This window comes from Pteropus alecto, unplaced genomic scaffold (assembly GCF_000325575.1).
Source record: "Pteropus alecto unplaced genomic scaffold, ASM32557v1 scaffold146, whole genome shotgun sequence".
NCBI classification, from domain to species: Eukaryota; Metazoa; Chordata; class Mammalia; order Chiroptera; family Pteropodidae; genus Pteropus; species Pteropus alecto.
The window spans coordinates 12,101,643-12,126,403 of NW_006442107.1; positions in this window are offsets into that span (position 1 = coordinate 12,101,643).

A 24,761-nucleotide genomic window follows, 5' to 3' on the forward strand; every position below is an offset into this window, starting at 1 on the left:
AAATTACCCAGCTTCACTACTACTTCCAGTTTCTAAACGAGAAAGTTAGGGAAAGGCCAAGAAATCTTTTTATTTATGCTTTTATTTTCAAGAATTCTAAAGATTAGCCACATTCAAAGACTATCTTGAAAATACATTCTGAAAAGAGAACCAATTTAGGAAATCTGAATTCTAATCTCGCAGTTGTATAACTGACCATGGGACAGTGGATGCGTACTTCTCCCCAGCCTCCCGAATCAAAGCTTCCTCACCACACTTGGTGGGAAGCACCAATAAACATGAATGAGATTTAAAGATTCAAAGCTCTTGTAAATGTGAAATATTACTATCAATGGTCTCAGAGTGGAAGAAGATGTTTCCTGCTCTACTTCTGCCTCCTAGGAGACGATTACCCAACACCATGTTTTCTTTAATGAAGAACTGCTTGAAGGACACCTTGGGCTCTACTATCTTTGTAACTTCCATAATTACCTAGAGCTAAGCTTTGCCCTAGGAACCTTATATTATAAAATGCTTCTCTGCAGTCTCTTCTCTCTCTACTCCCTCTCTTTCTCTCTCCTTTTCTCACCTCTCTTTGTCTCTTCCTGTTCTAGATAGTGTCTTTCCATTTCGCCCTCTTTCTCTTGTATTATTATTATCTAAGACTCATTAAGTAGAAGTCAGATTGCTGAGCTTTCTGAGACGGATAAGGCCAAGTAGTCTGCTGGGAGCACTCAGGACCAGCATCTCACAGTATCCCAGCATATGGAGTTGAATCTTCAGGCACTGACATTAACACGCCTGCTTCAGGTAACTCATTTAGCTTTGGTGTCATTTTACAATAAATATACCATCCACCGACACAAATTAGACAGCTATTGAGATTAATTTTGAGGCACTATCGGCAACATCTTAAATCAAAAATCATTCTTTATTAGCATGCTTGGCGGTATAGCGTGCCTGCCCTCCCCCTTCCTGATCCCTGCCACAAGAATAAATGAGGCCCCATGGTTGACATAGCGCATCAAGTGTTTTATAATAGTCTAATTGTAGCTAATGGTTTGTGCAGCTAATTAAGGCCCTATGAATTACAGTAATCAGTCAGGCTCATCCTTTAAACCAGATAGTTCTATTCAACCGTTCCTTTAGTAAGAAACAAAATATATAACTATATAACTATAACTACACACACACAGCTATACACATGCACACAGGCTATAATGATCAGCTAGGTTCATTTGAGCACAAAGAAATTAATAGGACAGATTCTTTTCTCTTACTTATTACAAAATATTTATTTAAAGGGACACAGGTTTTCAGCAACAGCTACAGTCCCTGAGGGTGGAGGAAAGGTGAAGTTGTCAGTGTGTCGTCTACCTGAAAACTGAGAATTGGGTGCCAAGTGTATCACCTCTCTCCTCACATCTCCCATAATCTACTCAGGTTACAGCCCAGGTTTATCATATGACATTTGTTATGTTGTAGGAATTCAAACACCTCAGAGAAGTGGTGACAAAGAAGCCTCCTGAATAGGATGGTTGAAAATTTGAAATGGACAAAACTCTATTTGTCAACTGGGTGGTTGACATAGCTATCAACATGATTAGGTTCTTTGGTAGCAGTGACCAAAGACACAGAAGAAGAAGTTAGGAGCAATTCAGAGGAAATTGGTAAGAGAAATGGGATTTTTTTTTTTTTTTTTTGCAATGGGTTTGCTTTGAGAAACATACTCTAAATAGAAGATCCATTAGATTACAAAAGAGTTCTCAAAGGCCCTGAAGCATACTTCAATTATAGGTTTATTTGAAATTTGATACAGCAGAAAAGAACTTTGGAAGCAATTCTGCAGGGCCTCTGGGGAACAGAAGAAGGGTGCAATAGGTCTTTTCGTGTTTCTATCTGTGATCCTTTGAGAAAGAGAAAAAAATTTACAGAAATGTCATCAGCATGACCTCTGTTGGAACAACATGTGCCCAGTCCTCCAGGGTCCCATTGCCAGCGAATAGTGGGAAAAGAAACAGGATTTTTCATGAAAGTCATACATTTTCATTCTTTGCAGTTTAATCTGACAGAACTGGGTAGATTCTGGTTGAAAGTTCAACCAGTTCTTCACCTTGTTTTTAAGCAAGATTAGATTTAACTGCCTTAGACAAACAATTGGAGAACCAGTTCTATTACGTAAAATGTATTCCTATGGCTTATGTTTACTGCAGATTCTTATTCCCAGAAACAACTGCCTTCTATCTGATCAAAGTTTTCTTACTGTAATGAAGGGGCATTTTTTTTAATGATTAAAAAAGTGAGTCAATATTCCTTATTCTTACCACTCCTTCTCATTTTCCGGGTCAAATTATTCTTGTTTCATTAAATTCCCCCTGTAGAGCTTCTTAGCTTATCATGGTGGTGTAGTAGAAAGCTCTTTGGTCAAAAAAAAACAAAACAAAAAACTGCTGTCTGCTTTATAAATAAAGTTTTAAGTATTTAATTGTTGGTTATTAAATATATTCCCCTCAAAATTTATATTTAAAGGTGGCCTCTTAATCTGCATCTTTATTCTAAATGATTCAACTGTTAGGTATAGAAGTATCCTTATTGCTGAAATGGTGGCTATCAAACTAAAATGCTTACATTTATGCCTATCTGCTTAACAAAGTCAGTGTAACTTGTTTATAAAATTTTTATTTATTTATTTGCTCATTTATTTGTTTGTTCATTTATTTTGTTCATTTATGGATGCTTTTATCATGGCTATCCATGATGGCATTAAAAGTTTCCTTCTTATCTACTAAATACATCTTGTGAGGCATTAGCCGTATGTTGACATTTGATTACACATACTTCAAAAATTTGTATAAAGTGTTTTCTCTTGAAGATGAGCAAGTTTTGGAAGAAATTAGGTGGATGGAGATCAAGAGTGTAGTTTGCCCAGCTATCATCACTACCTACTCTCTCTCCTTGTTCTTCTCTTTCCATACCTTTTTTTCCCTATACAATGGTCTTTGTACTCTCTGTGGGACTTAAAACTTAGCTTGTGTAGAGCCAGGTAATTTTGAAATACCTACTGCTGGTTCAGGCTGAAAAAATGCCTATGCATGCTTAGGAAGATGGTAGGCAAGAGTCTAGGGCTTTATTTATACTGCACCCAGACTAAGATTTTAATGACAGCTCTCCCTTGCCTGCTGTTTGTCCCCTTCTACAGGTTGGCACCTGCAGCCTTTCCAACATGTAAAATGACTTTTCTAGCTATTCTGTGAACAACTCATATTTCTGCTTCATCCTTTTGGTTTGGGGTGACATACAGGAGTATACACTACATTCTCAACATACTTCACATCCTAAATTTTAAGCATCTCAAAAGAAAGGATGATGATACATGTATAATTCCATTTATTCACCACAAAACTCACTCAATCCCATTCACGTATAAAGTATAAAATACTCCTTTGATCTGTGAAGGAATGACAGCTCTATCTTTAAAAGTTTATAATATTTGCATGGCTGGAACTCCAGGGTTTTCCTCTTGGATAATCATTCACCAATCTAAAAATACAGATCTGGGTCACCTGAGACCTGAAGGTCCCTTCAGCTCAGGAACTCTATGATTTTCTGACCCTATATATCTATTGAATGAGGGCAACAAAGCCATGATTGCTCATAAATAGTTGACTGCAGAGTCCAGCCAGCCACTTTTGGCTGACTTAAATGTTATTTTTGTTGTTTCATTTGATCTTATTCTAGAAAGTGGACACCATATTAATTGTATTTATAAATACTGCATGTACCAGTTGCAGACCACAAAGCTCGTATAAAAAGAAAGATTAACACATGAATTATTATAATGAATTAAGCTGCCAACTTCCTTTACTCTCAGCACCCAGAGTTTCTAAAAGAACCCCAATCCAAATCCAGTGATCATATGGCAAAGAATAGACCACCAGAACCACTCATATATCATGGGAGTGTTTCAGAAAATCATCTGGCACATGGCTCCAACTTCTGGGTGACTCAAGGCTTCTCTGTAATAAAGAAATTATGGAATTTCCCTGCATGCATTCTGTACCTTGTCAGCCTCTGCCTACTTCAGTCCTCCATTTATTTCAGAATTTAGAGATGTGAGTTTTGATTACCAGTATAAGCCAAGGATGGATTCACCACTGCTACTACCCATGCCCACAACAAATTCAAAAGTATTACTGCATTACTTGGTTCAGTGTGTAAATGATCTCTAATTTTTGAATTTCAGAAATGTTTTAGTTTTTTAATTTGAAAAGTAGGCCTTGGCCTAGGTTAACAGTGTTGTTGGTGTTAAAATGCAAGGCAACTCTAGGTTAAAAGAACATGCATTATAAGCTTCTTGATTATGTTGTGGAGAGAAACAGTAGCTGAGAGGACAGAGGGAAAAATATAAGCTAAGTTATCCACTACTTTTCAATAGTGACCATCAGCTTCAGAAGCCCAGTTTTCATACAAGTGTCTAGGAAAAATGGTCTGCAGACCTGGGATCTGTCCTCTTTATTTAACACCTTCTCCCACTCTTCCAGAATCTAGAGCCTATTCACTGTTCAAGATTTGGCATACATCTGGATTCCTCCAGGGAGCATTTTCAAAGCATGCCAGATTATGTCACTTCTCCTTTTTCAGAATGAGAAAGTCTCATATTGTGCCGGCTATTCTGGAGTTTCATCACATGCACCCTTGGAGTCGTTTACCATTCACATTGTGGTTTTGTGTAGGTTAATGTTGAAATTAATTTACAGGTCTGGGATCTACACCAGTGGACATTAGTGAAGGCAAGAAGCCTAAGTAAATGTTGGGGGTAAATTAAGGCAAATTTTTCTTTAAAAAGGAGTGATAATTGAGGGGAGGAAACTGAATTTAACTCAACTGTTTCAGGAAGGTAAGCTTATCATCCAAGTAATCCAATTTGTAGGTTATTTAAAAGATGGGTCAATTTAAACTTTTAAATATACTTTTTCTAAAGTAAAACATACTGAAAATGATTATCAAAATGTAGTTAATGACCATATTGATTTTTATTTTGAGAAGTAGTAAAGCACAATTGTAAAGCACAGACTCGAGCCAGATGGCCAGTTTGTCTCTGAGCTCTGCCACTTACGAGCTCTGTGACTTTGGGAATGTTACCTAACTGTTCCATGTCTCTCTTTCCTCATTCATAAAATACTAATAAGATACTAATATCTACTTCATAAAGGCATTATGAAGATTTCATGGTTAAATGTGTTAATGTAGGTACAGTTCTCAAAATATTGCCCAGCATATAAGTTCAATATAAACATACGATGTTAATATGTTTTAAATAGTTAAATGATCTTAGAATATTAGTATAAATTAGAAAAGGCACAGGTAGAAAGTTTTCTGGAACATCGATATCTGAGTTCTAATTCACATTTCTCTAAGTACACATTGGTTCCAAGGTTGTGTTCCATGATTTTTGTGGGATGAGGAGTTGAAATAAAAAATCTGATCCATTTTCTAGGATTACAGATATAGAGTTGATGTTTAAACAGAGAATTTAATAATACATTTAATAAAATGATGAAAAATTATAACTCTCTGTTATCACTCACTATCTACAAAATTATATTTACTGTTTGATAAAATAACAAAAGTGACAGGACCGCTTCTGTGCCAAATAAAATCTGATTGTGGAAGACTGGAATTAAATTCATTTCACTGTGATTTGGATCAAGACCAGAGAAATATTCAGTTTTGTCCTATGGCCATGTTTTCAGTTCTCTGCCATTTGGTCTTTTAAAAAGGAAGTATAGGAAAAATTGAATTTTAAGAACTGATTACCTCTATGCTCTTTGAATGCCTCAATGTCTCCACCCAGGAAATGGATCAAATCATTGGCTTAAAATTACAGTAACTCCAGAGCTGTAGTCAGTTCCTATCATAAGTTATATACAAAATCTTCATTCAGTCACTTGTCAGGTTTGTTATAACTCTCCCTCTGTTTCTGAAAATATAGTTTGGAGATACTCATGTAGTCAAAAGTTGGTCAACATTTGTACAGAGAAGGCAATACGATCTAAAACAGGAAGGTACTGTTGCTGTGTCGCTTGGTGACAAATGCCATACTTTCTCAGCCATATACTGGAACACATAAAATGATATATATTTAAAGGAGATAGGTGACCAGATTATTTGAAACAGACTTCTCTAAAAAAAAAAATTAAAAGTACAGATAACATGCATCTCAAGTTGTGTGTGTCAGCTTGTATAAAAGAGGGGCTGCCATGCAAATAATTAAAAAAAAAATAATAATAATAATAATAATACCACCAGTAGCAATCACTTACATGAGACTATGCACCGCCCACTCTTCCAAGTTCTTTCTATGGATTAACTAACTACAAGTTGGGAACAGCTTATAAAGTAGGTACTACTTTTAATCCTGCTTTACAGATGAGAAAACTGAGGCACAGAGAAGTTAGAGAGCTGCTCTGAGTCATTCAGAATTCAAATCCAGTCACTCTTGCTCCCAGACTTTGTGCTCCTTACCATAGCTGCACAAATTTCGTATGGGGAATGGTCGAGTTTTAATTAGAGACTCAATCAATCAGTCAAACACTCCCATATTTAATTAAAGAAGCAAATCTGTATGTGCCAAGCTTGGGGATACAAAACAGGCTCAACCATGCCCTCAGGAAATATGTAATATACCAGGGAACTCTGGCACTTCATACATAGTTACTTGCCTGACTATTTAATTTGAAATGTGAATAATGTTATACAGAGAAGCATCAGGGATAAAATTAAGTTTTAGAGAACAAAACATTTCAGAAAGGGTAGTTGCTTACAGTCTACTAATTGCAAGCAACAAATAAACAAAACTATGAAGATAATAAAGTCATTAAAGGAAAGGGAAATTGTCTATTTTGTCTCATTCTGTATCGCAAAGCCTCACATAGTTCTTATCCTAGAGTAGTCACTCACAAAGTATCTAGTGATGGAGGAGTCCTATAGAACAGAGAAGACAGGCAATCCACAACAGAAGACCAACAAGATCAATCACTTCTTCTCTCTTGCTCGCTGTCAGAGCATGATCTTATATAAGGACTGAAGATTTTTGTCTCATCCCAGCCTTAGCATTTGTTATACCTATAGATCCAGGCTGACCCAGACACATATCCCTAGTTCTTTTTGAGGCACTATTTGTGTTATTAATGGGCATGCCACACAAAACCGTCTCCCTGGTAATCACTGTACGATTGCCATGTTCGAATTGAGAAATTCCAGTATCGCCAAAGCCTGAGAGGGAAATGCAACGATCCAACAGTTGCTTGGGGATTTAGACCAGGTAAAATCTTCTAACAAGAGCTGATTCTCCTTCACTTGTACGTACAGTGTTGTGTTGTTCCATAGCTTGGACTTGGCAGAGAGTTCCCACAGAACCCTATCAGAGACATCCACTGGGGCCGCTGGCACACTAATGACAGTACAGGTTGTGAGATCTGAAGACATTCTCTCCTTATTTCTGTTCCCAGCAGTTGTAAAATTAGTCTGTGACTTTGCAAGAGTGAGGGCAAGAATTCCTTTCACGATGGGAGGTGCTCACTGGCTTCCACGCAATCTTTGGATACTTGAGTAAAAGAGTTTCTTACACTTATAAGTAAACTTACTTGAGAGAAAAACTCCTACGATGTTGGTAAGTTTTATTGACTGGAAAAACTTTTTTGTTCTCTTCTCTCCTCCCTTCCTACTTCCTTCCCTCTTCTTTCTCTCTTGTTTTCTTTCTTTCCTTTCTTTTTCATTTCCTTTCAAGAACTATGATTCTCTTTTTGATTTTCTTGACATAAGCTTTCTGGAGTTTGGGGCCTTGATTTGGGGAACTTTGCATGACCTGGCTTTATAAATATATTGAGCAAACTACTCAATCTTCCAGTGGGATTTTAAATTTCCTTACTGTACCAAACTGCTCCATCTTCCACCCGCTTGGCTCTAATGAGTAGGTGACTATTCACTTTAGGAACTTCTGTGTCTTGCCTAGAGTTAGGGCTTTTTATTTGCCTTTTTATTGCTATTTAAATATTTTGGTTCAAAACAGTCTAAATAGAAACCATTTACTTCAGCCCAACTAGTCTTCCAACTGCCTACTTCTAAGCATTGTGGGCTTTGTTTCTGGTAGAAATGCTCTTAATCTCTTTTCTTTCTATCTGAACACAATTCATTCTCTAAGAAATATTGGCTGCAGGAAATACTGGAAAGTATTCTCTCCTTGCTCATATCATTTTGTCTCTCCGTGATGTTTCACCCAGTTTGGGTGCTCAGTGCCAGCATACTCTTCCTTCTTACCATCTTTTCTGCTATGAAAAAAAGATCTAATATCAATAATTATAGTTCATTGCCAATGTAAATTAATGTTTTCCTACTCACGGGGTATCCTTGGGCTAATGATAGCCTTTTTTCATAGGTTAAAAAAGAACAAAAAAACCTGGAAAATAGGAGGAATTATACTAACAGAGCATTAACTATTTGTTAGAAACTATGCTATAAACTTTACATATGCTGTTTATTTTTACAATATGTCACTTTATATTATTTTTAGAACCATTTTTCAGATAATAAAAACACGACTTTTTGTTCTTTGCTTTTAGTTTTGGAGCCAAGCCAAAGTTTGAACCCAGTCATATAGGTACACATGCCTTTGCAGCCTCACATGGAGAAGTGGTACTCCTCCTCAGGGCAATGCTCTCTTGTATTCCAGTTTCAGGTCAAATCTGGTTTCCTTCTTCCTTGGGATTCCCATAGTAATAAGAGTCTGTGACACAAAATTATAATTTCATTGTATATTGCCATTATGTTATACTGGTGGTTTTATTTGTATCTACCAACTTTATAATGAGACTGTAGGCTGTTTCAGACAAAGAACTACATGTCTTGTCTTTAAAAAGACACTCTGAGACCAGGGACTAGATTCACATAGAGTAAATATTTAGTGAATCACTGATCTTCTGAAGAGTGGTTAGATACGATGAGATGAGACTGAATTTCCAGAGAGGTTTGGAGAGAATAAGAAGGAAAAGAAACAGGCCCCAGGATAGGTTTCTTATCTAAGGTATTTGGGAAATCCCTAACTAACAAACCTCTGTCTTATAAGCCTTATGTTAAAGCAGCTACTTGGGAATATTTTGTTATTTTCTAATGACCACATTTTTGAATGGCACCTTGTAGAACTATGCAGTGTAGGAATGGCCCTCTCCTTCCCCAGGCCTCCCTAATGATGGTCAAAGTTTATGAAGATAAGCCTAGTGTTTGTGAGAGAATAACAGAGCAGTGGCAATCTGGAGGCTTCACCATGTTCTGCTTTTGGTTCTACCACATGGACATTTTTCACCAAGGTACCGACAAGATAATTCTCATATAGGATAGTTTGGACTACTCATAGTAGCGAAAGAAGTGAACAGAGAAATAGACTTGAAATTATCATAAAACTCTTTTACTTTATTGGAAAATGCATGTTGACATGTGCCTTAGCGATTTACACTATAAAGGCCCCAGATGATATTGTTCACCGGTCAAAAGTGTTCTTTCTTCTTAGCCTTTTTCATCACATATTCAAGGCAGCCACTTTCAATTTTCACGATTTAGGTAACTTCTCGAGTTATAAAGACGATCTCTGAAGGAAGTGCTGGCCGCAAAAGTCTCAGTGTATAAAGTATCACAATATCTCCATCACTAATTGAGACTGTATCATCAAAGAGCTTATATTGGTGGATAGAGAAACAAAGCTGGAACTATAAGAAGCAGATACCTGAAAGTGTCATGCCTGTGGGTATCTAGAAGTGCCCAGTATTGTGATAAGTGTAGGTAAAGAGGAAGAATAAGTCATGATTCCTGCACGTGGGAGGACATCACCTAGAGGAATGACAGACACATAAAGAAGTCATTTAAAGATGACATAGTAAGTGCTATGACAGGGTGTGCAAATATCAAAACAGAGTAGAGAGGTAGATCCAAACTGATTTTGATGACTTAATGTCAGGGAAAATTTTTGGATTAAATCCCCTAGCTCCTCTTGGATGTAATTAAGGGGGAACAGAGTATGATTCTGAAGACAAGGGTGCTGAGAAGTGCATTCCAGACAGAGTTGCAATGTAGACAGAGGCCTAGAGGTGCGTTTAGGGCACAATAAACAGCTTGGTATTATTAGATCTCGGCTGGCACATCCTTGTTGGGGGACTAATTAGCTGCATCTCACCAATGGACTGCACTCCAGAGACTGCACACCAGAGAATAACTGAAGCTCAACATAGGGTTTGAGATAAAAGGAGAGCCAGAGGAGAGAAAGAGCAATCAGGGGGATCATTTCCTAAACTATGTAAATGTCTAACCAATGTACTGTATACTAATAATAAAATTAATGAAACTAATAATAAAATTTTTAAAAAAAGTTGAGACCAAAGCAAAAGTCCAATCTTATTGAATTAAGCCAGAACAAAACAATGGCTTAAGGGTGATATGAGAGTTATAATTTCAAGTCCTCAGAGAACAAGTCCCGGAATTGATTGGTGATGAAGTAGATTTGAAAAAAGATACAGAAGATCAATAGTCAAAACTAGAAGTTAGCTAAGTCCCATTAGAGGATTTCCTGATTCAGTTAAATTTGAATCAGTGATTTGAAATGACTCTGAGACCACAGATTGTAGGCATTAGTTGTGAGAAGCTGGGAGAGATATACACTTGGGGCTCATACTGTCCGTTCTTCTGGGATCTTAGAGAAGCCAGGGAAGATCAGGACCTCATTCTACCTACTATAACTATTTGCAGTATAGATTTATTTCCATATACATTATCATGAGAGTGATTGTAGAATCTGGCTATTGATGGATATTAACATCTTTAATCTCAGTTCCATCCTCAGTTGGTGCCTCAGATGGTTATAAACCTCTTAAAAATGTTTTCAAATTTGTCTGCATATTTCTAAATAAAAGATCGATAAGATCTTATCAGAAGATCCATAAAAATCAATCCAAAAGGATCTTATCAGTTGTTTAAAGAAGCTATGATCCCTAAATGTTGAAAATCAATTGATGTAGACACAGCAAGTCTTATTGCTTTACAGAAACCATAGCCACTGTTTTATATGAGACACAATAAAATTAAAGTGGCAAGGGAAGATATATATATATATATATATATATATACACACACACACACATACACACATACACACACATATATGTATATACATATATGTGTGTGTGTGTGTGTGTGTGCATATATATATGTATTAATTGAAGAGTCTGTGGTCACACCTTTTTTTCTGACCATTATGCTTTTCTGTAATAAGTCTAAGCACTGTGGAAGCAGGGTAAACTCAAACCCTACATTATTTGCTTTGAGAGCATTGTGGAGAACACATATGGACTGAGTATTTGCTAGTAAACTCTGTTGACATTTTGCTTGAAAGTTTCTCTCAAAATCCAAATTTGACTTCAGGATTCATAGTTTAGTTCATTGGGAAGAGGCCTTTGACAAGTGGTTATAACTTAGTGGACCAAAACCAATACAAATCTCAAACATTCTGTGCTCCAGGAACCAGATGTCCTTATCTGGAGTTCTATTCAAGATGCTACAAGGATAAGGAAGCTTCCATTTGAAATTATATCTGGAATATGGCTCAATGTTGTCTCATCGTTCTCTCATTCAAAAGCTCACATTGCTAAAAATGCCCTCAGCACAGTGGGTTCCAGAAATAATCTAGCTGAATGTATAATTTTTAGAATAGTCAGACAAAAGTTGCCTTTCCTCCATGCCCTCCATACAGAGAGGCTCTGGAATTATAGATGTTGCCTTTTAAGTGGTTATCTGGGAGAATGGGAAAATGGTACATTTTCATTTTCTGTTACTTCTGGGAATTTTTGAGATTGTATCTTAGGAAAGGTTGTCTCTCCACCATATCACAGAAAGCTGGGCTCCTGCACAATTCATAATCAAGGCAAAAATTAGAAAAAAGTATTTTCTTATTTTTATATAAGAGGCTACAAGGAGCTCTCTGATTAATAAAATGTCTTTAAGAATCCTTGGAAGACCCACCATTGATCATGTTCCCCTTATCAGTTTCTAAGGCCATGAGCATATCCAGGTAACAGGTGTAAGGAGAGTTTAGAAGCAGAGTCTGCATATCTGGTGAGGTCAGAGACAGAGTGATGCCTTTCTAATGATTCTGGATATGCCTCCTTGAGATTCATTTAAATGCAATTAAAAGGTACTGCTTTCCTATTAGTAGGGGACACATTTACAAATAACTCCATTATTATCATTTAAGGAGACATGAAAATCCTTCATGAATGAAATAGAAACTTAGTGCTAACTGATATTTGGTTTTCTCTTTTTTTTCAAACACATGCAAGGACTCACTTTTGAGACCACCCCACCTTAGTATTTGGGTAGAGCCACATGGCTGTCTCTGGTCAATGGGTTCTGGGTGGAAATGATGTGTCACTTCCAGGCCAGAGTATGGAGTTTCCCAGGTGACTTCCTTGACAACATTGAGCCATATGGAGGTGCCACTTCCACAAGCTTTTCCTGGATCCTGAGCCACAAGAAGGACGGTGCCCTGGAGCATGGCCCAGACCCACAGCAGACTTCTCATGAGTGAAGAATAAATTGTTGTGTTTAGCCACTGAAATTTTTGTCTGCAGTGTAAAACTGTCTGATCTGAAACAGCAGAAGAGGTATCTGTGAGGTGTTGTTTGCAAAAGGATTTCGATGGTGAATAGTTGAAGTAGGAAAAATTTTTAAAGAAAAAAAAAGCATGGGTAAAATCATAAAAAAGTAAAAAAGTATAGTTTTCATTGGGGACAAAATGAACAATTAAATTTGACAGGAATAAAGTGAGATATAGGTAATAAATAAAAGGTCGTAGATTAGAATGTTAGCACTGGATTCACACTTAATTCTTTTGGCAACAGATAATCATCTATTGTAAGCAAGAAGAGACTGGCATAAAAAAAGCATTGGTTTTTTTTAACGTCTAGGTAAAAATAATAACATCTATAGCAGAACGGAGATAGAAGCAAAGGAAATTAGAAAATACATTTAAAGAATGTTCAAGAGCAAAACAATTTACTTGACAATAGATTGTTGGGATGAGGGACAGAAGATGTCTCAAAAAGCTACCGTGGAGGCTGTTATAGTGCAAGAACATCGTTAGTTATATCAATTTTGTGTGCTAGTCCATGCACCTAACATCTTCTGTATGGGATATTCTCCTCTAGGTTCTAAGCAAATAACTGATTTTAGAGTACAACCTGTTTCTAGATGGGGCTGTTTTCTGTGGAGAAGATGGATTTGATATGTCCCTAAGTCCTCCTTTTGCCTTAGCCTGTTCTCACAATATCGATCCATATTATATTGGGGATAATCTCAGCATTGCCCATATCAACCCACATGATTCATGTCAGTTTTGCCTTAGCCTGCTCTCACAATATCGATCCATATTATATTGGGGATAATCTCAGCATTGCCCATATCAACCCACATGATTCATGTCAGTTTGTCAGGCTAATACATATGCCTAAAGAATTGACACACATTTCCACACACATTTTCCCCAGGTTAGCATATGCATAGAGAAAATATTTAGATCTTCGATAACTCACAAATGTTAAGGGAACAAAAGAAAAGGAGATTGCTAGAAAATAAAAAGTTCTTTCAGAAGCATAATGTGACTAAGTTTTCAAAGAATGTAGGAGGCAAAATAATCAATGGTTAAGAATATAGAATTTGGAGACAAGGCATATTTGATTTTGAATCCCTGATATGCTACTACGAGTCTCTATAAACCTTAATTTTCATCTTGGAAAAAATAATCCACCTCTAGGGTATGTAATTAAATGGAATGTTGCTCATAAAGTCTTTAGCACAGTATATTTTCAAAATAGCCACAAGAGTGAATCTGTTATATGAAAGTCAGATCACGTCACTTATTGGGTCAAAATATCCCATTTGCTTGGGCCCACGAGTCTCAAGATGACCTGGGCTCCTGGTGCCCCTTGTGATCACTCAGACCACTGACCACTCTCACCACCATTTGCTGAGTCCCAGTCACTCTGCTTGCTGCTCCTAGACATACCGAGCTCTTTCCCATCCAGGCCTCCTCACTTCCTTTCTCCATAGGACTCTTGCAAGACATTGACCTTGTGCTACCTCGGCAGTGAGGCCCTCCCTCCTTACTCTGGCTAAACCATCCTCCTCAAGTACCTCCCATACCTCTGCTCTCTTTATTTTCTTCCATAGCACTTTTTACCCTGTCACACACATCTAATTTTCTTATTTATTTTGATGTGCATCATCCCTTAATAGACTATAAGTATGATGAGGGCAGAGTTTTTATCTGCATTTTTCAATAATGTAAAAGAGTGCCAAACATGTTCCAGACACTTAATATTTGTTGAATGAATGAATTTCCAATATCATTATAACAGAAAGATAATGCTAAAACAGGATGAGTGCCTTATTCTTTATCCAATGCTCTGTTCTACTGATATTAAATCATTCACGTCTGTCCAGCTTCTCCTCAGCCATAGACTCTGATTCACCAAGCATCTCCTGGATCTGCACTTTATGGGACAGCAGTGCATGATCCCGAACTACATGAGCAGGTAAAAATAAAACAAACACGTATGCCAAGGTTCAAATCTGCTTAAAGAGAAATAACAGTAAAAGAGCATGAGGTGGATAAGTGCCAGAACAGAGTTAGAAATTGAGTGAAATTCTGATGTTTCCAGTTCCTTCTGACTTTCTCCACTTAGGATTTTCTCAGTGCAAAGTCTTCATCAGATAATAATCCATTCTTATGTAGCTCTTGCCATATGCCAAACATTCTCACTCTTTTCCTGGATTAACTCACTTAGCCCAGCAATAACACATGAGGAAGGTATTATTATTATCCCCATTTTACAGATGAGGAAACGGGAACGGTGAGCACCTTGCCCAGGATTATATAGCTAGTAACTGATGGAGCTGAGATGCAATCTCAGGCAGCCTGACTAGACAGACTGTGATCTTAACTACATTATACTAGGCATATAATAAATATTCTCCTCATATATAAGTCAGGTGAGACATAAGTTAATATTTCTCGACTAAATCTTAAGTGTTTATTTTGCCCTTCCCTCTATTGTCATCACAGATGAATGTGACAGTTTGAATTGAAAGTGATATGAAATAAAATGAATAGAAAGAGAGAGAGATGAGATAGGATAAGCCCTGGTTTAGGGGTCAGAGTACATGCCTTCCTGGGGATACCACTAAGTAGCTATGTGACCTTGGTCTAACACTTCAGCATCTCTAGGCTTTGGTTTTCTCATTATATAGAAATGCTGCTATTGGATGCAGTAATTCTTATGGTCTCCTATAGAATACAATCTGTGATTCTGTAATACCACCAGAAAGCCCTGTGTTATTTGGCAGCCAGCAACATTAATTTGAGAGCAATAGGGAATGTGGTTAAAGGATAGAGTCATCCACATTTCACTTTAAACTCAGATCAACCTCTCTGGGGGAATTTAATAATTGGATATATATGGGAACAAACATGATCAAACATAACAGCTTTGGAATTATATCCCATTGCAGAAGTGTCGGGAGACTAGGAACAGTCAGACAAAGACGGCAAGAAAATGAACCCTGTACTGACTCCTTGTCAACCAGAAATTTCCAATCACTCTCGGCAAAATAGTTTCAAATGCATAATAATTTTAATGAGCTCCAACTGTACCCTCTCCTCCTCACCATTACTCAGTTCCCATTGGCTCAGGAATCACTCACCTTTAAGAATAAGGCATTAAGTCACTCTCATTAAAAAAAAGAAAAAACATTCTTGATGGATATTTTAAGAGTCAAGGTAAAGTCAAATGGAATGAACAGAAGGGTCTTATCATTATAATGTTTGTCACCAGCTGGAGAGAATGCAGGGCTGGGGCCTCTGATAGCTGTGAAGAAAATGTTTGCTGGTGTGGCATCGTCTCAGTCTGTGCTCAGAGAGACTGTACTTTGGAGAAATGGGAACAGGGCCTGAAGGGGTAGGAAAGGTTCAGATCAGATCCAGTGTCTGAGCTGCTTGTCTATGAGTCTGAGAACGAGGGCTGGGGATGTGGTGAGTGGGAGAATGGAAATTACTCAGTAGGATGTTACCTGGGGCAGGTGTCAGAAGAGAGGAGAGTGGGCTCAGTAAAGTGTGAAAAGTACAATAGCAAACTAAAGCTTGTCACTGTGGGCACATCAGATATTTGCAAGTCATAGAGGTGTGTATGCCCTTTCAAAAAATTTTCTTTTGATTGAGACTGTAGGTCCGACCACAAGAGAAAGTAGGGAAAAGGAATGTTGTGGTTTTCTCATATCTTTATAGAGGTATATGGAACTATGATAAAGGTGTATGAGACAGTAATTGCTATAATTAAACAGAAGTTGCTATAATGTAAAATTATTAATATTTACAAAGAATTACATAATAATAATAACACTTTATAAGGTAAGAAGATAGTGACTCTGTTTCTCTACCCATTGAATATGAGAAGATGGATCAGGCAGAGTAAACTGGCATAATATCAGTAGAATGTGTGTGTGTGTGTGTGTGTGTGTGTGTGTGTGTGTGCACGCCAAAAAGTCCCTGTGTCATGAATTTAGGGAAATCCTGCTATGGTACCTGACCATATGCATGTGCCCTCTCTTCCTGGATTTATCCCACTGGCATCTCATCTCTTACTTCACACAGCCCTTCATAAGATGTGTATGAGGACTCACAGATAAAGGTTACTGAATAAATTAATCAGGCAATGTTGTAGAATTATATCCAGCTCCTACTAGAAACGAGTCTCCCTTTATATGCTGATGGTAAGTGCTACAAGACCATGTCTGAGTGTTTACTTCTTTATTTTCAGTGCCCAAAACAAGCGAATAGTGATTACTCAGTAATTGATGATTCATTCAATGAATGAACCAGAGAATACATAATTACTTTATGTATCAAACTCCTCACTCTAAAAGTAATAATAATAATAAAACAAAAACAGAAAAAAAAAAAACAGTTGATGCAAATATTTTCTAATAGTGATGCACGTCTGTTCCATTAGACAATAGATGGAAATGTTGTTATTCTTGATCTTTCTAACTGTTCCCCTTCCAACCCCCACCGACCGCCGCAGGCACACACAGATACTTTCTGACTCTCTTCCCCCACTAACCAGCCCTCTGCCTTCCACCGCCTCATTTCTATTGTCTGGTGAGACAATGGAGGGAACAAGAAAAAACAAACAAAAAAATCTCATTCCTAAAACATTCCTATTTTATTATTATTCTATCCAAGTTGAGGTGAAATAAACTCAGAAAAATAAGGAAGTCATTATCAAGAAAATAAGAAGTTATGTGTGAATTTTTTTTTTTCTTTCTATTTCCACATGGTTATCAGCACCTTTATTTTATAGTGACTTTAAGATTATTGTAGTGGAAACCTGGCTACAAAAATACAGATTTGCTTTCCATCATCACAATATGGACCTCACCATGTAAAGATGCAATTTGTATTTTAAAATACATATTAAATTCCATTCCGGTCCCAAAAGCTAGGCTTCCCAGCTTTCTCCATCCTGCCACATACAGATCCTCACTGCTTGAAGCAAACCCAATGTATGGAAATCAGAATTCTCTTAAACTCTAACGTGATTCTTCCCTTTACAAGAATATTCACCAAAATGTTCCTAAGAAATAGCTAGTTCCTCCTCTGCATTTAAATGATAATATGGCATACAAAAATCCTATCCACAAAAAATGTCGAAGGAGTTCAGCTATGCTTTTAAATGATACAAGGACAATAATTTACAGATGAACAGTGATTTCTATTTTTCAAAGTCTTGTAATAAATCATCACAATTCAATTAAAAAATGTTGCCATCTAAAGATATAATAAGGTGCTAAGGTTAAGGAATTAAAGATAATAAAAGACATAGGCTATGCTTTCAAGAAGCATATGTTCTGATTACAGAGAGACTAGGTAAATATTTAGAACACAGCGTGATATGTCCCATGTTAAAAACAAGATAAAAGGCTCAAGGTGGAGTTGCTTGTGGTAAGCCCCACACCACCAAACCAAAACTTTACTATTTTGCCTCTTGCAAAAATTAAATTTTAAACCAGTCATTTAGGAATCAACTGATCAACACCAGTTAGGTAATTTGCCTCATAGGCCACTGCCATTCCTTAAAAAAAAAAAAAAAATGACTTTGCAATAACCAACCTACTTTTTTTCCTAGTTTAACTTTCTTGTTCCCTCTCCCTTCCTGCTATAAAAGGTCTTCATTTTCACAGCTCTTTGGAACTCCTTTCCATCTGCTGAATTGGGTACTGCCTGATTCAAATCAATTTTGCTCGAAGAAACTCTTAATATTTTAATATGCCTCAGTTTCTCTCTTAACAGGTCTGGGATTAGAAGAAGGAACCGAAGGAGAACCCCAGCAGCCCCTAGGAGCAATGAGCAACCAGATGTACATGAGCAACCTGATGTACATACCTGTTGAGCTCCATGAGCTCAGCTGTTTCCTCACTGCTCCTGGATATGGTGGGTAATTCCCTCTCAGATCCTAGCTCCTCAGCTTTTGCGTTTTGAGCTTTCCGTCGAACTCTATTTGAGCATTTCTTTTCCTGAACTGCGTCAGGAAACCTGCCGGAGTCAAACTCGGTCCTACTTAGAAACCTAACTGGATTCAGGCTAAATCTGAGGTCTGACTGGGTCCGACTTAGAAACTGAACCAACAATAGGGTGGGACTGAGTCTGTCATAGAAACCGGACTGGATCTTGGGTGGAACTGGGTCTGACTCACACTGGACTGTGTCAGTTGTGAGGTCTCTGGGGAATAAAATTTTGTTTTAAGGCAAGTTAAATCTACCAATGATAATCTTGAATTGCAGTGACCACAGCGGATAACTTTTTTTTCTCTTTACAATTCAATGAGTTTTTTTTTCAATTATAGTTGGCATACAATAATATATTAGTTTCTGTTATATAGCATAGTGATTAGAGGTCTAAGGAACTCGCAAAGTGATCACCCCACTAAATCTAGCACCCCTCTTCTCCCTTACATATTTATTACAACATTATTAATCATTTTCCTTATGCTACACTTTATATCTCCATGTCTATTTTGTAACTATCCATTTGTACTTTTTAATCCTTTGCCCTTTTTCACTATCCCCCCAAACCCTCTCCCATCTAGTAGCCCTCAAAATATTATCTGTATCTATGGGTTTATTTCCATTTATGTTGTTTTGTTTGTTTTGTTTAGATTCCACATGTATGTGGAATCATGCAAAGTTTATCTTTCGCTATGACTTATTTCATTCAGTGTATTACCCTCTAGGTCCATCAAGACAATATCTTTCTCCATCCCCTTCCTTTTAGTCTCTGTGTGTCTTTTAATCTGAAGTGAGTCTCTCTTACCAAAATCAGCTCTTCCAGATCTTTATCTGTGGTGTCTGGTCCAGAGAGAAAGGTAAACTTTCATGTTATCTCTTCATTTCCAAATTCAGATTGACAGGAGAAAACATCATAAGAATTAGATCTTTGAATTGTAATTTGTGAATTTGCTTTTGGATACCTATTAGTTATCAATCCTTTCTATCCCAGGGAGAACTATTGCCTTCTTGTCTGTCTTGTTTTGTGTCCTGAGAACTTAGCTTGGTAACCATCAGGTCAGATGCCCCCAAAATAGGCTGGACAGAAATGTGGGTTTCTCTCCCAAAACCTGGTTTAAGTGTGTTGGTTTAATTAAAACAGGCATGACTTTAGAGTTATCAATTTAAATATTATACTTTTTTTCTACCTCGGTTTACTAAAAGTCAGCTAAGCTCATGTCATCTCAGTTACAGAAATTGTCAGCAAGAAAGATAATTTAAGATGATGGTTTAGTGTTTAATGTTTCATGAAATTATCATGAGTAATCTAAACATAGTTGTTAAGAACAAGTAACTCAAGTAGATGTAAATAAAAGTTTATAAACAAAAAGTTAATAATTATGCTTAAGATTAAGTCTACTTAAAAATAGTTTCTAAAATCTTTTTGGTAAATTGAAACCTTAATTTTATACTGAAATAAGTTAAATGATGGATATTAATTGAATATCTAGCTCTTTTAAAAATAAAATAAAATACTGAAACATTAATTACTGAACATAGGTTTATCTACTTTTGGCTTTTATAGAGAAACTAAAGATATTCGAGTCTATTTGGGTAAACATGCTTTATGCTACATTGAAAATTTTACTGTTGGGAAGAATATATTTCTAGAAATTATAAAATGTATTTAGAAATTTGCCAATTCACAGAATGCTAGTGCGACAGATAGTTCACAATTGCTTACTTCTAAGTTTTTACTAGGAAGTAAGGATTCTAAGGATTAAGAATCCTAATCAATATATTTAACTAAAACTATGTAGACATAATAAGGGTGAAAGGAAACAATGTCTATGAAAAGTAGGTAAGTAAAATAAAATGATTGAGAAAGAGGAAAAAACATAGAACAAATTAGGAATAGATTTTAATAAAACAAAGAAGGTTTATGGAAAATGAATCTTGGGAAAAGAATTTTACATGTGGTCAAGCTAAAATTGGAATGGGTTTATCTGTTTTTAAAAAATGAGTTTTAATGTCAAAAGTACTGGTGCAAAATTAGAATTCAATTTTCTCTCATTTAAGAGCCACAGTTTTTCTTGGACTATTATTGGTTTGTTCTTGATAAAGGATTGTGAAAATTTTTATTTTTTCTTTTTAACCTAGAAAGCAAAGATTTGTGTCTTACCAAAATAATCTACTGTGCTCACACTGCCTTGTTCTGAAGCTGCAGTATAGTTTAGGTTCTAATTAACTTCACATACAACCTAAGTTCCTAAAGTATCTGGTGTATTTGTTTGGTACACTACTGTCTCTATCTAGTCTTATACAGATAGTAAACAACAAATTTGGCTTTCCAAACCGATTGATCATATTGATCTTCTCAACAATTATGTGAATCACTTAAATTCCCTCCTTGTTCCTCTGATGGAGAAATCAAACACCACTTGTTAATTACCTATAGTAGCCAGCAAGAACAAACTTCTAGTTGAATCCTCTAGTTCAAATGTAAGTTTAAGAAAAGTTCACACATATGATCCACATACAAACCAGTTTGACTAAGTAATTAACCAATGTTTAGGAGAATGAGATTTAAGGTCATACAGACCTGCCCCTCTCACTTCCTAGCTGTATGATTTTGGGAAAGTTACTCTACCATCATTATCCTCAATTTCTTCAACTGTGAAATAGATATATCTCTCATGGATTTTGTGAGAACGAAATTAGATAAATTTGATAAAACTTTTAGCACAATGCCTGGTACCAATAAAGTAGTTTGGAAATGATTATTGTAATTATTTTAATTTATTCTACAAAAAGTATTGTCCAAGCTTGTCCCTTTTCAGAACACAGCAGGCACCCAACAGTACTTCTTAAGAGAATCTCATATTGAAAGAGAACCAAGATTCTTGAAAGGAATTGTCAGAACCATTCTTTTCTAAACCTGATACAACTAGAATTAGTTGTCATTGTCTCCAGCATCTTCACATGACTTTTTTCTCCTTTTGATGAAGCCTCTTTCTCTCTCTAGGATCTTAACCCTGAGTGCATTTTCCCCTCCACGAAAAATTGCTCTCATATCTCTTGTGCTGCTATTCTCCATTTATATCCCTCATTTACAATCTCCTTCCTTCCCAGTAGGAGTCTGGGTTCTGACTTCTGAAGACTGATTCCTGGATATCCCCCTTTGCTCCCTGGCTTCTAGTTTGGTTTGAGCAGTGAGATGCACCAGCAAGAGATGAAAGGGAAGAAGAAGAGAGACTCACTGTTCCCTCCCTGTTTTGTCATCATGGTCTGGCAGTGGGTCCCTCTCTCTCTCCATACACCTTGCCAGGCAGCTCTCTTCTTTGGCCTTTAGCCTGAGAGGTGATAGTGGCTTCGTGCATTATTAGTCCCAGGAGCATCAATACCCTTTGTTAATTTCCTTAATCCTATTTAGTAAATAATTTTCTTTAGACTCCCATCCTTGTTTTTCTCTTTGGGGAAGTTGGCTAATTGCCTCATTATTTTCATTGTCTTTCATAATTACCTATTCATCCATTCATTTAACCATCCACTCTAAACACACCAGTCACCACGCTGAGACATCAAGGAGCAAATAAGAAAGGAAAACTGGAAGTATTGTAGTGGGGCTAAGTCTGCACCATACTCTCGAACTGTAGAATATCCAAAGGGACTATCAGCACTCTGGTTTGTATGAGGGTATATTGATCAGTTACCTTGGTGGAGCTAGATGGGACATTGCAGAGACATTGCAGAGAACGGAATAGAGCTCAGAATTAGAGGAGGGATCTGCATGTCCTACCCTGTTTCCTTCAACACACACACATATACACACTAAATCTAATGGGAGGGTTTCTGGAAAAGGCACAGAATTTTTCCTGAACTGAGCATATTGGTTCTATAATCTAAATATTTTGCTGTATTTAAGATACAGAAGTTGTCAGATATCCAATATCAGCAATGGAACCAAAGTAGAACTTTCAAAGTAGGTGCTGATAGTGATGAAGAGGGTCTGGAATGAGCAATCCAGAAACCACACATGCGCTATGGAGTAGCAAAAGGTATCAGGAATGCAGATACTGCACCAAACCACAGAATCTAAGTGCTAAAGACAACAGTTTTATCCAAGCTCATGAGCTAGTTCTTGGTATGATTAGGATAAACCACTTCTCATGACTCCCTGTCCCTCCCTCTTTAGAATGATTGATTACAAATGGAGCTACCTTTTTAACAAGAATCAAAGCCATAAGTAGGGCATGGTGGAATTTTAGAAAATAAACTACATCTGGAGGAAGTACTTTGGAAACTTAGGGCTTTGCTGACCCCTCAATATCATACTGTGTAGGCAGTCACTTCCTCCACCTACACATATGGCCAGCCTTGCTTCTGGTCCCGCTGACTGGGAAGGGCTCAGCTGTGATTTGTACACCGTTTTCTTCATATCTGAATGCCCTCAGGTAAGGGTGGATTAACTTGCCCTTGGCTTTCTTGGTGTGAGGCATCATCTGTCATGCCGTATGTCTTTTTAAAATTTTCTTGGCTTGAACCTTTCCATTTTGTTATCACAGGTAAAATTGCAGGCAGTTCCGACTGTGAGCTATTTGAGTTCTCAGGCATGTGATTGAGGGGATGAAGACCTGTGCCAGGAATATAGGTTAATGCCAGTGCCAAACAAATCCTCTTCTATCGGATTCTGAAGAAATCCTGGAAGTGAACTGTTAGGATAATTCACAGCAGTCACAATTTGTTCTTTTATGAGGAGAGATCCAATGAGTCCATCCATACTATTCTTAGAGAAAGGTAATTCATCTGAATTAAATTTTTTGTATATCTAGCAGTTTGTAAATAACATCCCACCCATAACCTGAGCAGCCCTATTTGTACTAGATGCTCTGGTAGTTGACCAGATGTCCACCATCAGGGCTGAAGTATTAATTTCCCCAGATGCTGGAAGCGTTAGTGTGGATAGCTCTCAGCCCAGTCTGTCCTGTTCCAAAATTGGCTTTTGACTATGGAAAGCAGCTCTGTCCAAGATTATACCTCCTTTCTAGGAGCCAGCTCTCTTGTACTATCTGGAATAACATTAAAATGCTGAAAGGGATAAAAGCCTGGCTCTAATTTGGAATAACTCGTCAAGGCTAATCCAAACCCCCATATAATCAGCTTAAGCCTCTGTTGCCACTGTACTGCAGCCCAACTTCTCCTCTGCCTGTTCCTGCATCCTTTATTTCTCCCCTCCCACAGGTGTTGTCCCTTAGAGCACTCTCCAGCACACTTAGTATCAATCTCTACCTCAGAGTAGATTTCCCATGGAACTTGACTGGTGATACCCATAATTCCAAATGTTCCGAAAATGCTAAGACATATTCTAAATAATATCTGCAACATATTTTCCTATCCATTGTTTCATTAGAGCCTTAGCACCATCTCCAGGGTCAGAGAGTGCCCCAACTTATGAGTTATACATCTTACCTATGCACCTCAATTCTCTGGATGAAATGAACACCCCCCCTTGCAAATCTACTGTCCTTCATTGTCACCTACTCCTCAACTTTTATACAGCTTTTTGCTCCAGGATCTCCTAAAGTGTTGATCTGGGTCATGTCTATTTCGCCCTTCTGCTTCATTTATAACGACAATAAGAATGGAAAGTATTTTTAAATATATGCAATTTTACTCGTCAATTATTCCTCAGTAAAGTTAGGAAAAAAAGAATAAAAAATGTTTAATTGATTATTTAGATGTGATAAGTGAGGCCATACAAGACTGAACCTGATTCTCTTGCATGTGGTACCTTTGAAATGAAAAATGCCCTCGAACAGGGATAATGCCATTATCATTACTGTGCCCCTCACCAGGAGAATAAGGGGAAAAGGTTTTACTCCCTGCATGCCTGTGTCAGGACTTGCAGACATTATTTCTGCAGACTTCAGAAGCCCAGAGAAGAAGGGAGATGACTGAAATGGGCAAATAAATTTGTAAGCAAATAAATGGAGGATTACAGAGAATTCTAGCCTGTTATCCTTATGGGTGAAATCCCCCACTAAGGAAAAGATCTTTTTTCCTAAAATATGATGTTATATTTTTTTCCTATTGAAATTTGCCATCTGAAATATTCCCATTAGGAATCCAAAGTGAAAAATGAG